Below are 14,003 nucleotides of genomic sequence, written 5' to 3' on the forward strand. Positions count from 1 at the left end.
TGAGATGCCTCATGTTGGGGCCATCTCTCGGTACAAGAGTACAGTTCAGTCTCTATGCTGTTGGCCTCTCTGCTTAGACTGTTAACAAAGCTGCCAGTCGTGATGGTGGTTTGCATTGACATCTGGGATCTGAGCAGTGACAGCTTATTTCACATAAGCCAACCAACCATCAGGTGGTAATAACTGTTTGTGAATACTGAACTGGACTAAGCAGTAGCCCTAGCAATGTATATATTAGCATATATGTTACACGAAAACAATCCATAAAATTATGAAGGAATAAACACCTGAAGTTCTGTGCATATTGCATGCATGATGTGCTTCTGTATATTCTAGGTGCACTGAAGAATGGTGTCTTTCTAGAAGAAATGTAACAGCTGTGAGAAGCCCATCACAGCATACGCTTTTTAAAAAAAAAACAACAAAAAAAACTGCATTGTGTGTGACATGCATGACAACTTTTAAAAGCTTTTTTACTTAAGGAACAAGGAAACATGCTTATTTTTTGCGAACCAATTAGATTACTGTCAGGTCATCACTGCATACAATCTGAATCTTTTGTTCATAAACACATTCCTAAACTAGTTTTGTTAGGTGATCTCTGATGTATAAAGAGAATTAATGATTTGTGTGATTAGACCTATTAAATGATGAAAGCATTATAAAAGTGCTATTACAGTAACCAATAAAACATTTACAGTCAGCTGCATAAGTAATCTTATGAAAAAATACCATCTGAAATATGGTACAAGTTTTTCCTTTAGTGTCTTTCACAAGACTTTACAGAACAAACACAGAGGGTTAACAATAGTGTGCGGAAAAATTAAGAGGGAATAGAAAGGTAAATTTTAAGATGAGATTTGAAGAGAGGCAGAGACAATGAAGCTGATACAAGGCTGTCCCAGATAGAAGACTGTGACCCAACAGTATGAGGGGACTGGATGGAGGTTGGTGGTAGATGAACAAAGGGAATAAGAAGAAAAGCAGAGAGGGGCAAAGTCTCTGAGGGAGGCTGTAGTATGGCCAGAAGGAAATTCCTCAGTGGATCCTCTCTTGTTAGTGAGAAGTTAGGAAACCAGTATCACTCACTCAAGATAATCTGTTTAAAACTCCTTTTCCACATATCTTTTATTACTGCGGTAGAACCTTGAGGTCTCAGTCAGGGCCCCATTGTACTAGACACTGTACAAACAGTAAAAACAAAGAATCCCTGCCCCAGAGAACTCCTGGTCTAGGAATATGACAATTCAATAGATGGCAAGAGAGAGCTCACTCAGACCACTGGCTTACAAGCGGTCTAACCAGAGCCCATGAGTGACTTGTAGGCATCATGGCAGAGACAAGCGGTGGCTTGGCAAACTGTTAACAAATCAACAGCTATTGATATGATGGTATTTTTGGATGAATCCTGCCCTCTCCTCCGCCCAAGATTCAAGATAAAACAGCCACTTATCAATAAAGCCCAACAGACAAGAACACATGTTACACACAACATCTCTCCCTGAACGTACTGGGAAACAATCATTCCCACCTATGGATACTCTTTCCTGTAACCCAAAGGTGGGCACACCACCACTTGAGAGAGGAGGCATTTAAACTGCATATTAAGATGACAGATTCCAGGTGTTCTTTGACAGTAACATTCACAGCAGTGATACAAGTAGATGGCATGGAGGAAAAGTCTTTATAGTTAGACTCTCGTCTGTAACTGCCCCTCTTAAGTCACCATTTTATTTATGAGACAGATTTTCTAATTTTTTGACATTGTGTTATACATAAATGAAAGCTACTTGTGCCTCAAATCTATTACAAAAATCTCTGACTAGATCATCATATGCCATCTTATCAGGGTGTTTTGATATTTTCTCCTTCCTCTGTTATGTCTACATAAACCAGGTATGTGGATGAAATTCTTAGAGTTTGCCCTTCCCCCCTCCTCCATTGAGTGCATGAGACAATATCTTGTTTCATTCATTTTTACTGGTGGTCTGGTTGGCTTTATCCCTATATCAGCATCAAGAGAAAGGCCTAGGTAGATGGAAAACTCTGACATCCCCTTCACAGAATCTCCTGCAGAATCTCCTACAGGGATAGGGACTCTCTCTTCCTTATACAGAACAAACAAGGAGCTTAGCCTCTAAAGGGACCTTGAGAGGTCTCTTTCAAGTCCTACATTTCTATGATTCTATAAATCCATGGATTCCCCCCACCTCACTTGACAAGATCTGCCAGGGGACTGAACCACTGGCAGAGACATCTTATACTTCCACATGTCCTCAGGGGCCCTGTGACCTCTTATTAGTTCCTTGCCCGCAGAACTCCAGGAAAGAATTACAGCTGCCGAGTCCCTTCCCTTTGGTTGTCTCTGAAATCTCTTCCACAGTTCAGCAGCAGGGGGAGGGAACAGAAAAGTGAACACAGCTTCTCTCATCTCCCTCCGGCTGCATTTGTCTTTGGATTCTCTGTTGCTTCCCAGGGAGACACCACATATAAATGTCCCTGTCCCCACTAGGGTGACCAGATGTCCCGATTTTATAGGGACAGTCCCGATTTTTGGGTCTTTTTCTTATATAGGCTCCTATTACCTGCCCCGGTCCTGATTCTTCACACTTGCTGTCTGGTCACCCTAGTCCCCACACGACACACATGCAGATTCCTGGAATGCGCTGCATGGGTGCAGGGACCGGGGTGGTACAGCCACAACACAGGGTTGACTGACCTCCTCCTCTCGGGAGGAGATTCAAGTGGAGAAGTGTGCACAATCCTGGTGCGGGTAGTGTAATTCCATTGCCCTTATCTCTGCCTTGATTCACTATTTGTGTTGTGTGTGTGGTTTTTTTTTTTTTTTTTTTTTAAGTGTTAGAAGTTAAAGAAAAACTGTACAACAGCTACAGGATGTCCTGTGCATTTATCTAGCTAGGCAGGCGCATGACTCACCCAAAAAACCTGATGATCGGAAACTATTGTGTGTGTTTCCTTTTAAAATTTCTTCCTGAAAATATGAAATATTCAAGTTTTAAAATACAAAACTTCACTAACTGGAGAAGTCCTAGAGCTAGTGCAGTATGAGGAAAGAGTACGGGAATTGGTTATGCCTTGAACAACTTTCTTTATGATAACCCAGAATAATATCATGACATACATCTGTGTCTTCCAAAGCCCCAGTTACATGCATCCTCTGAAAGCAAACTATGATGTCCAGATTGGGAAAAAGAACATTGGCAAATTATGTACTCTTTATCTGTAACTTACTAAAGCAGAGGAGGGCAAACTACGACCTGCGGGCCACATCCGGCCTGCGGGACTGTCGGGCTCGGCCCTTGAGTTCCGAGCCACAGAGGCTAGCCCCATCCCCTCCCCTGCTGTCCCCCCTCCCCTCGCAGCCTCAGCTCGCTGTGCTGCCAGCGCTCTGGGCAGCGGGGCTGCGAGCTCCTGCCAGGCAGCGCAGCTGCGAGAGCTGCCAGCCTGCCCCAGTGCTCTAGACTGCGTGGCGGCGTGCCTGCCAGTTCTGGTGTTCTGAGCAGCATGGTAAGGGGGCAGGGAGTGGGGGGGGGGGTTGGATAAGGGTTAGAGGGGTTCGGGGGGCAGTCAGGGGACAGGGGGTGGTTGGAAAGGCATGGGAGTCCCCAGGGGCCTGTTAGGGGGCAGGGGTGTGGATAGGGGTCGGGCACTCAGGGGACAGGGAGCAGGGGGGGTTCAATAGGGGGCAGGGAGTGGTCGGGGCCAATGAGCAGGGGGGGGTTGGATGGGTCGGGGGTTCTGAGGGGGGGCAGTCAGGGGGCAGGAAGTGAGAGGGGGTGGGGGCCAGGCTGTTTAGGGAGGCACAGCCTTCCCTATTCGGCCCTCCACACAGTTTCAGAACCCCGACGTGGCCCTCAGGCCAAAAAGTTTGCCCACCCCTGTACTAAAGGGTTAGCCTGGTTTTTGTTTTAATAGAGAGACTTTATTTTTTAAAGAAGAAAATGAATACAGCAGTGAGTAATACCCACATTAATAGACCTGTAAGCACCTCTAAACTCCTTTGCAGTTGCATTCAGAGGGAAACTAATGGAAGGGCACCTCGTAGTCAGCAACAAAGCTGAAGAGTGCTAGCCAGAGGTTTGAGGGAGATTGCACATGACTGTAGGAAGACTGGGATTCTGTTTCTTCTCTCCCTCCCTCCTTCCTCCACCTTTTTCTGCATCCCCCTGTTATTCGCTCCCCTCCCAACTGGCTGCTGTTGGGGAAATGCTACACACACGTGATTGGGATGCCTCACACCCCCATTCTTCTCTGTGGGCTGGGCTCCCCAGCTGGATTACATCTCCCATGGTGCATTGTGCTCATCTCACTCCCATGATGAACCAAAGCAGCTCGGCAAGAGGGGAGACCTTGGTTCATCATGGCACATGAGACACCCAAACTACAACTTCCATGAGGCGCCACAGCAGCATTTCTAAATTTTTGAAAATTTCAGAACCATTTCTGAAAAACTGGCTGGTTGTCAGCCACAATTTTTTGCTGCAAAGTCAAATTTGTCTGTATAACTACCCACATGCTGACCAGCTCTATTTGTGAGGGTAGGATCGGTGCCCCAGTATGTTTAGCCAAAGTCTTTTTCCTAGTGTTGGGCAGGATGGTGTGCGCTAGTTAGTTGCACCCCTTCCCCACAGTAGTGTTGATCGTGCACAAACAGTAAAACACTTGAGGACCTTTTGAATGAAAGGCATTATGTACTTGTAAGTTATTGTTCAGGGAGGAGTAATTCCTGTGAGTAGAGCAGGCTGGAAGTGTTCTGGGTTACTAATGGGAGCATGTCTCTTTTACCTGTGGGTCACCAGTTCAAATCCTGCTCGGGTCAATAGCAACCAGAAGTAGTTGCAGTTTCCTGGCTGTTTAGTGGCATATATGGAAGCAACTGATGATCTCAGTGTAGTTCAATACAAAGGTCCATATCATAAAACCATCACTACAACTGCCACCCTTCTTGACAGAGATGACAAGGATTGAATGGACCTAGAATGGACTTCATTCCCTACTAGTGTTTCCTATGCAAACCATAGTTCAGGCACGTATGAAGCTTACACTGCCCAATCCATGCTTTAAGTGTAGATCAGTTTTCAGGGCTGTCATGCCACCTCCTTTCATAAACTCACTCAACTCAGTCTTAGGTGACTGACTGACCAAGCATAGGGGGCTGCAGAACACATGAGGATGGGAAGTCACATGGTTTCTTTTCCAACCTGCCATAAAGCCTGCCCATCACTGCATGGAAAACTAGCATCCATGGCTTTCCTGCACAAGTCAATAAACTATGAATAATATCTGCTGGACAGGCTGAATTATTTTAGCACTCAATGCTGCATATTATTACTGGTGGCAGAATTTCTTCAGAATAGTAGCATTTGACACTGGAGAAAGTAACCAGAAATACAGCTGGCAGTAATTAATTTTTGGGTTTCTGTCACAGGGATCTTTATCCTCCCCTCAGATATAGTGCTCAATGCATATCCTTGAATATCACTGTGGCTAACATCTGCGTAAACTGAGCCAGCATTTCTCATACACCCAAAACTTTCATTGAAGTTAATGGGAGTTTTAAGTGAGCAAGGAATGAAGGAGCTGGCCCATTACTTCTTTCATTTAAATGATATAACATGCATTCACCATTCACCTCAGGTGCTGAAAGCATTATATCAGGGCAACAAAGATTTTGATGAGGAGATGGAATAGAGGGGAAACTTTGCTGAAATAGTCATCAGTTACTCCTGTCCTCTTCTTCCAGAGTGAGTTTCACAACCCTAATAACAAGCATGAAGCACTTGTAAATGAACTTTGGCTAAGAAACTAATGGCTCAGAATCTACTCCCTTAATCTGTGTGGAGGGCTATGGGGTTTCACTGTAACTCCTGTATGGCTGCTAATCCATCCTGTGAGCCGGAATAGTGGCTGCTGCCTCTGCATAACCAATATGCAGGAGCTGCTATCCACTGAATCCACATACATATCTTCCATGCTAGCATATTTGCTGACAAGGTGCTGCCCACTTCCCCTGTAATTTTTAGTTACAATTTGAACATAGTCTATTTTTTCCCTGGCTATGCCCTTGTATTACTGATATCACCCCTCCTATGGACTTGGGCATACACAAATGATGACTTACTCTTAAAATAATCAAATTATCGGAGACATCTTACATAGCAATCACTATGTTAACATTTGTCATTGTGGTCAACGTAATTTTGTGTGTTATAGCATGTTAATTAGTTGTATTATAATAAACCCTAACCCTGATCATTATGCTAGGCATTGGACAAAACAATATGAGACAATGAGATTACAGTCTAAATAGACAAAAGGCGGGAGGACAAAGAGGTGCACAGAGAGGTGAAGTGACTTGTCTAAGGTCACATGCAGGTCAGTGGCAGAACCAAGACTAGAAACCCATTCTCCTGACTGCTCGTCCAGTGCCCTGGGCACTAGATCTTGCTGCCACTCTCATACGATATTGGGGTTTTTTTTAAAAAAAGGCATTCTTATACAAAAAGTACTCTGCAATGTAACAGTACTACAGTTAAGACTCAGTCAGTCTTCCTCTTTTCAGGCCCTTTCCAGACAATTTATCTCATGGGCTGAAACGTCTCATACCCAGACTATAGGTTTGTTTTGCGTACATGAAAAGTTTGATGATTCCCCATTAGCCTGTTTTTCAGAAATCACAATGGGCACAAGCACTTACAAATGATACAGCAACCCAGCAAGGGATTATTGCTGCCGGTCAGAAGATATGGAGTGTTTCACAGCAGGGCAAAATTCAGCGCTCCTTACTCCACAGAGTAATAAAACCAGCAGGCATTGCCTATTGACTCACTGCTAGGAAAAACAGCACGTACTGTTTCCACTCAAAACTTTCAAAGTACAATTGCAAAACACTGAGCTATATATAATAGTGAAAGAAATCCTCCTCAGTGATACAGAAACATTTTAATTAAATCTTTTCCCCTCCCCCCGCATCATATTGTTCATTAGATCGATACGGATAACAACTGAAATTGTAGCTGGGTAACCGCCTGGTAGTGTTTTCGGGAAATATAACTTGGGTAACAAGTGTGGCTCCTGCTGGAAGAGAGTTAAAAGGCTTCTGTTGACTCACTGAGGCATGTGCCACCTGCTTATAAGTGAGGGATGGGAGCAATTTGCTGGGCTCAGGGGATCTAAGGTGTGGGTTGAGCAGCCCTGAGGGAGGATTCCTAAGAACAGCCAAACATGGGAAGAAGTGTTGAGCTTATCCTTAGAGAGACTGGGTGGGTGAGGTAATATCTTTTATTGGACCAACTTCTGTTGGTGAGAGAGACAAGTTTTGAGCTTACACAGAGCTCTTCTTCTGGGCTTCCCAGAATGCCATAGCGGTTACGTATTATTTACTATTACTTCACATTTTTAAAAAATAAGCATCCACCTAGTGCTTTGGGTGCCTGTCCCATAAATTAACACACCACATAAACAAAAGCCCCTAAGTATATCTAGCTCTAGCCACACCCTTCTCAGCAGAGATAACCTTCCGGGCACACTGCAAAGCTTAACTAACCTGGGCTCTAGCAAACCAAGGGTGGGGAGCAAGTTCGAAACTTGAGGACACCTTGCAGAGAATATCTTGCCAGCAGCTCCCTCCTATTTACTGAGGGACCTCCAGCTCTGTTCAGTATATCATTGGGAGACAGGCAATCTGGCAGGATATCACATCACAATCATTTATGACTTTGGACGTCAAAACCAAGCCCTTGAATTCTATAGGAAGCTTACTGGAAAGCAGTGCTGGTCAAGGAGCACTGGTCTAACATGCTCTGCAAATGGAACTCTACTGAAGAGGAGGCTGCATCATTCTGCATTAGCTTCAGCTTGTGAACAGTCTCAAGGTATAGCCCTGTACAAAGTGCATTACCCCAATCTAATTAAATAGGGCAGGACTACATCATAATTTAGAGGCCCTATAGAAATGTATCCCCTATGCACATATAGGAGATGGTAATAAAATGCACATACAGCCTCCCCTGGAGACTGTTTAAAACAAAACACACCACACAATCCATCTCTCCAGGACCAAAGCAGGAATGTTCCCTACAAAATATTTGCTAGTGCTTGGTTTAGTCTATTTTTTGGATTCCCCAAGTGATAGGACATCTTCTCTTTGGAAGCCATTCCCCAGCACAATACAATACATTTTTCCTGCTGGTCAGATATATTTTTATTTTCCTAGTTCCATTCTTCTACTACTACACTGCACACTGAATAAATCCTCTCCATCCTTGGTGTTTATACCCAAATGTGTGTTGACTAGTACAATGTTTCCCCAGCCATCTCACACTGTATCTTGCCTACTCTTATGTTTGCCAAATACAGTCTTTTCAAGCAACTGTATCAGTTAAAAGGTTTCAGAGTAACAGCCGTGTTAGTCTCTATTCGCAAAAAGAAAAGGAGTACTTGTGGCACCTTAGAGACTAACCAATTTATTTGAGCATGAGCTTTCGTGAGCTACAGCTCACTTCATCGGATGCATACTGTGGAAACTGCAGAAGACATTATATACACAGAGACCATGAAACAATACCTCCTCCCACCCCACTCTCCTGCTGGTAATAGCTTATCTAAAGTGATCATCAAGTTGGGCCATTTCCAGCACAAATCCAGGTTTTCTCACCCCCCCCACCCCCCACACAAACTCACTCTCCTGCTGGCAATAGCTCATCCAAACTGACCACTCTCCTTACAATGTGCATGATAATCAAGGTGGGCCATTTCCAGCATAAATCCAAGTATAACCAGAACGTCTGGGGGGGGGGGTAGGAAAAAACAAGGGGAAATAGGCTACCTTGCATAATGACTTAGCCACTCCCAGTCTCTATTTAAGCCTAAATTAATAGTATCCAATTTGCAAATGAATTCCAATTCAGCAGTTTGTCGCTGGAGTCTGGATTTGAAGTTTTTTTGCTGTAAGATAGCGACCTTCATATCTGTGATTGCGTGACCAGAGAGATTGAAGTGTTCTCCGACTGGTTTATGAATGTTATAATTCTTGACATCTGATTTGTGTCCATTTATTCTTTTACGTAGAGACTGTCCAGTTTGCCCAATGTACATGGCAGAGGGGCATTGCTGGCACATGATGGCATATATCACATTGGTGGATGTGCAGGTGAATGAGCCTCTGATAGTGTGGCTGATGTTGTTAGGCCCTGTGATGGTGTCCCCTGAATAGATATGTGGGCACAGTTGGCAACGGGCTCTGTTGCAAGGATAGGTTCCTGGGTTAGTGGTTCTGTTGTGTGGTATGTGGTTGCTGGTGAGTATTCGCTTCAGGTTGGGGGGCTGTCTGTAAGCAAGGACTGGCCTGTCTCCCAAGATTTGTGAGAGTGTTGGGTCATCCTTCAGGATAGGTTGTAGATCCTTAATAATGCGTTGGAGGGGTTTTAGTTGGGGGCTGAAGGTGACAGCTAGTAGTGTTCTGTTATTTTCTTTGTTAGGCCTGTCCTGTAGTAGGTGACTTCGGGGAACTCTTCTGGCTTTATCAATCTGTTTCTTCACTTCCGCAGGTGGGTATTGTAGTTGTAAGAATGCTTGATAGAGATCTTGTAGGTGTTTGTCTCTGTCTGAGGGGTTGGAGCAAATGCGGTTGTATCGCAGAGCTTGGCTGTAGACGATGGATCGTGTGGTGTGGTCAGGGTGAAAGCTGGAGGCATGTAGGTAGGAATAGCGGTCAGTAGGTTTCCGGTATAGGTTGGTGTTTATGTGACCATTGTTTATTAGCACTGTAGTGTCTAGGAAGTGGATCTCTTGTGTGGACTGGACCCAGGCTGAGGTTGATGGTGGGATGGAAATTGTTGAAATCATGGTGGAATTCCTCAAGGGCTTCTTTTCCATGGGTCCAGATGATGAAGATGTCATCAATATAGCGCAAGTAGAGTAGGGGCGTTAGGGGACGAGAGCTGAGGAAGCGTTGTTCTAAGTCAGCCATAAAAATGTTGGCATACTGTGGGGCCATGCGGGTACCCATAGCAGTGCCGCTGATCTGAAGGTATACATTGTCCCCAAATGTAAAATAGTTATGGGTAAGGACAAAGTCACAAAGTTCAGCCACCAGGTTAGCCGTGACATTATCGGGGATAGTGTTCTTGATGGCTTGTAGTCCATCTTTGTGTGGAATGTTGGTGTAGAGGGCTTCTACATCCATAGTGGCCAGGATGGTGTTATCAGGAAGATCACCGATGGACTGTAGTTTCCTCAGGAAGTCAGTGGTGTCTCGAAGGTAGCTGGGAGTGCTGGTAGTGTAGGGCCTGAGGAGGGAGTCTACATAGCCAGACAATCCTGCTGTCAGGGTGCCAATGCCTGAGATGATGGGCCGCCCAGGATTTCCAGGTTTATGGATCTTGGGTAGTAGATAGAATATCCCAGGTTGGGGTTCCAGGGGTGTGTCTGCGCGGATTTGATCTTGTGCTTTTTCAGTTAAGAGTTCAGACATGCTAGCCCAGGGCTCACCATTTCCATTCCATTTACTTAAGTGCTAACTATAGTACATTTTAGATTGCTTAGCACCAGTCTGACAATTAGCTGAAGTCTCTCATACTTACCCTACTGGGATTTGGAGTAGGCTAAGATGCATTGTGTAATGCATTCACATCTGACTAGAAAATGGATTATTATTGCATGAGGGCCCAGCACAGGAGCTTCTCGTTAAAGCAGGTTAGAGTAAGCTCAGCACCACCTCACAAGAGGCTGAATTGGCACAATGGCTGGTAACCACTTCTTCACTGAAATGAAAGTGTTATTTCAAATACACAGAAAAATAGTGTAAAAATATGTTAATGGATGGAAGATAAAATAGTAAACGAATCACCAAGACTATTGTCAACAATAAGTAGCAGAAGAGACAAGATAGAAATGGATCTCTATGGGATGCAATGAATTAAAAATTGGGACACTATAAACTATTTAGGGAAGAGACCTAAAAGGTTTACGCATGTGGTAACAAGCCCCAACTGCTTATACAGGCAACTGAATGGATCTCAAGCTGCAGAAGTAAACTCAGAATACCAATTATTTACACTATCTGATCCAAACCAAATTTTAATAAAAACAAAAACCACCCACTAGAAGACTGAGCTCCTTCACTGCACTAATCTGTACATAAAACCTTTCCACTAATCCAGAACCCTGACAAATTTCCGCACCCAAGCGTCATTTAAAGAGCTCCGTTACAGAAGGCATTAAAAAACATGACAAACTCCCCATAGGTGATTCTTCATTGCACAACAGGCATCTGCTCGCCATAATATGAATCACTGGTCAAAACACTATAAACCAAACCCAGATCTGGTGAGACGGGCTGCAACTCTATGATGATGATATTCTAATTAGCTCATTCTACCATCCACAACTAAATCAGAACTTTTTATGTTGCTGGATTAAGATATCACACAAAGAACAGATCACCAGTTGTCTTGAATGGTATACACAGGTTTACCCTCTGAGTTGCATGTTAGCCTTGAATGTGATTCATGCTGCTATTTTAGGCTAATTAGGGTTGCCGAGTCTCCAGGAATTAAAGATTAATATTCCATTAAATATTATGTCATGAGATTAAACCTCCAGGAATTTGTCCAACCAGAATTGGCAACCCTAGAACCCATCAGGGCAGGGGCGATGTTTGTACACATGGGAGCATGGACCACTAATTCTGATGGGAGATTCTAGATGTTACATCAATACAAATACAAAGTAAGCATATTTGATAGTTTCACTCTGACCTGAGAGAGACTACAGGTCTCTTCTGATATCAGTCAGTAGTCTGGTCTGACACTAATGAATCTATTTTCTCCTTACCGCATACATAAATCTTAGGTACTCTTGGGAATTAAACATGAGCATAGCAAGGTGAGTGTCTACATGCAACATACTCATGTCACACACACATTTAAAGTAAATTTAGATTAGGGAGGGAAAACCTAACCCCACATGAGTGTGCCTCGACTAGGAAAAGCAGTCAAGGTTAGGTCAGGGCTAGCTAAGAGGTATGGAGTGAAGCAAGTAAAATGAAGAGACTATCCAGACTGTTTCCTGTTTGAAGTAAAAATGTGAAACTTGTTCTTGTTCCAAGTAATTATAATCTATAAACTGTCCAGAATCTGCCTTTATGAGCACATGACACTGACTTGATGTCCCATTAAGATGCTTGTAAGGGCTCTCAGGCTTCTCCCATCTCCTCTGGGCACAGATGAGAGAACAATAAATCCTGCTTAGGACACAAGAAGCTCCGAACCTGGCCCTGTCAGTTTCTGTAGATGGATTCTGATCTCCACTGCACCGATGAAAGTTTAGAGTAATTTACCAGCAATGCAAAGCAGCCAGGAAGTCAGCTTGAACAGCTACGTGGGAGTCCCCCTTTCCCCAAGAGTAATCTGTAGGTAGAGTAGAACAGTTCTGTACCACCCATCCTCTCAGCTTTCCTTTCCCTGTGGTCATAGGGCTTACAAAGGTGCTCCAGCCGCATCCACTCTATTCCAGTATTTCCAACTCCTGGAATAGCCCCAGGCAGAGCCATCATTGGGTGCTGGAACTTAATGCATGGGCTGAACCAACCCCCAAAAAACTAGAAGCTGCCAGGATGATGTTGTGATCCTGTATGGAATCTGGGGGACACTTTAGAATATTAGCAAAAAGAAAAGGAGTACTTGTGGCACCTTAGAGACTAACCAATTTATTTGAGCATAAGCTTTCGTGAGCTACAGCTCACTTCATCAGATGCATCCAATGAAGTGAGCTGTAGCTCACGAAAGCTTATGCTCAAATAAATTGGTTAGTCTCTAAGGTGCCACAAGTATTCCTTTTCTTTTTGCGAATACAGACTAACATGGCTGTTACTCTGAAACCTTTAGAATATTAGGAATACCAATATTGTAAAATTGCAAGGAATCTGACCAGGTATGCCATGTAAGATATCTATGGAAATGTTATGATTTGCCAAATATGATGATCTTGTTTATATGTTTGTACTACCTTTGTATTATGAGTTATAGATATATACAGTATATCTTTATTTCCAAACTTATGCTGTGTTTCTGGGTGACACCCCCAGACAGATTGGCATCAGCACTAGGCCTACTTGATGGGCCATGAAGGGACATCAACTGTACAATGAACCCTACTGTTACGTAGGGGCATGCATCTGGACAGAACTCTAAGGTTTTTCCATGCCATGTGCTGGACAGCTTGTGTTTGGAGCAAAGGAAGTACAAGCCACATAGCAAAAGGAATATAAAAGGCAACTGCATCATCTCCATTTTGTCTTCAGCCCTGCTTCTTACTTCTGGAGTAATCTTTCTACAAACGAAGCTCTGAACAAAGGACTGAATGACCCATCCAAGCTGTGGATGTGTTCCAGAGGGACTTTCTTCAAGCCAACAAATTCACCAATATTGCTAAGAACCTGATACATGGACTTCGAATCGTTGTTTATATGTGATTGCTTTACCATTTAACTTCTCTCTTCTTGTTCTTTCTTTATAATAAACTTTTAGTTGTAGGCACTAAAGAATTGGCTGGCAGCCTGGTATTTGGGTAAGATCCAAACCTATACTGATCTGGTAACATGGATGACCCTTTGGGGTCAGAAGAACATTTTGTATACGTAAGCAAAGTTTTTTAAGTAACTTCTCACTTTACTGGACCTAGGAACTGATTGGGTGCTAGAGAACAAGAATGTAATAAAGGGGACTGTGTGATTTCTTTTTTTGGCTTCTTGATAACCAGTGTGCGGAATCAGAAGCACAGTTTGTGACTGGTTGCGGAGATTAACATCAGTGTTATCCACAAGCCTTGGGAGTATCTGCTTTTCCTTTTGCAGCCTGCCTGACCTTGGCATTTCTAATGAGTGCGGCCCTAGGTACCCAGGCTTATAGGTATAAAGCCAGTTTTGCCCTCCTCCAACTTCTTCTGTCGGTCCTGCATTAAGTGCAGTTTGGTAAGACTCA

At 43.7% G+C, this 14,003-nt stretch overlaps 1 long non-coding RNA gene across 1 annotated transcript; it reads left to right on the top strand.

Moving 5' to 3' along the window:
- Nucleotides 1-3,424: 3,424 nt before the first annotated feature.
- LOC119565592 lies at nt 3,425-13,564 on the top strand. Its single transcript, XR_005224331.2, has 2 exons — nt 3,425-3,528; nt 13,109-13,564. It is a non-coding gene; the product is annotated as an uncharacterized LOC119565592 (long non-coding RNA).
- The last annotated feature ends 439 nt before the right edge of the window (nt 13,565-14,003 follow it).

The sequence above is a fragment of the Chelonia mydas genome, chromosome 2 (assembly GCF_015237465.2).
Source record: "Chelonia mydas isolate rCheMyd1 chromosome 2, rCheMyd1.pri.v2, whole genome shotgun sequence".
Taxonomy (NCBI): Eukaryota; Metazoa; Chordata; order Testudines; family Cheloniidae; genus Chelonia; species Chelonia mydas.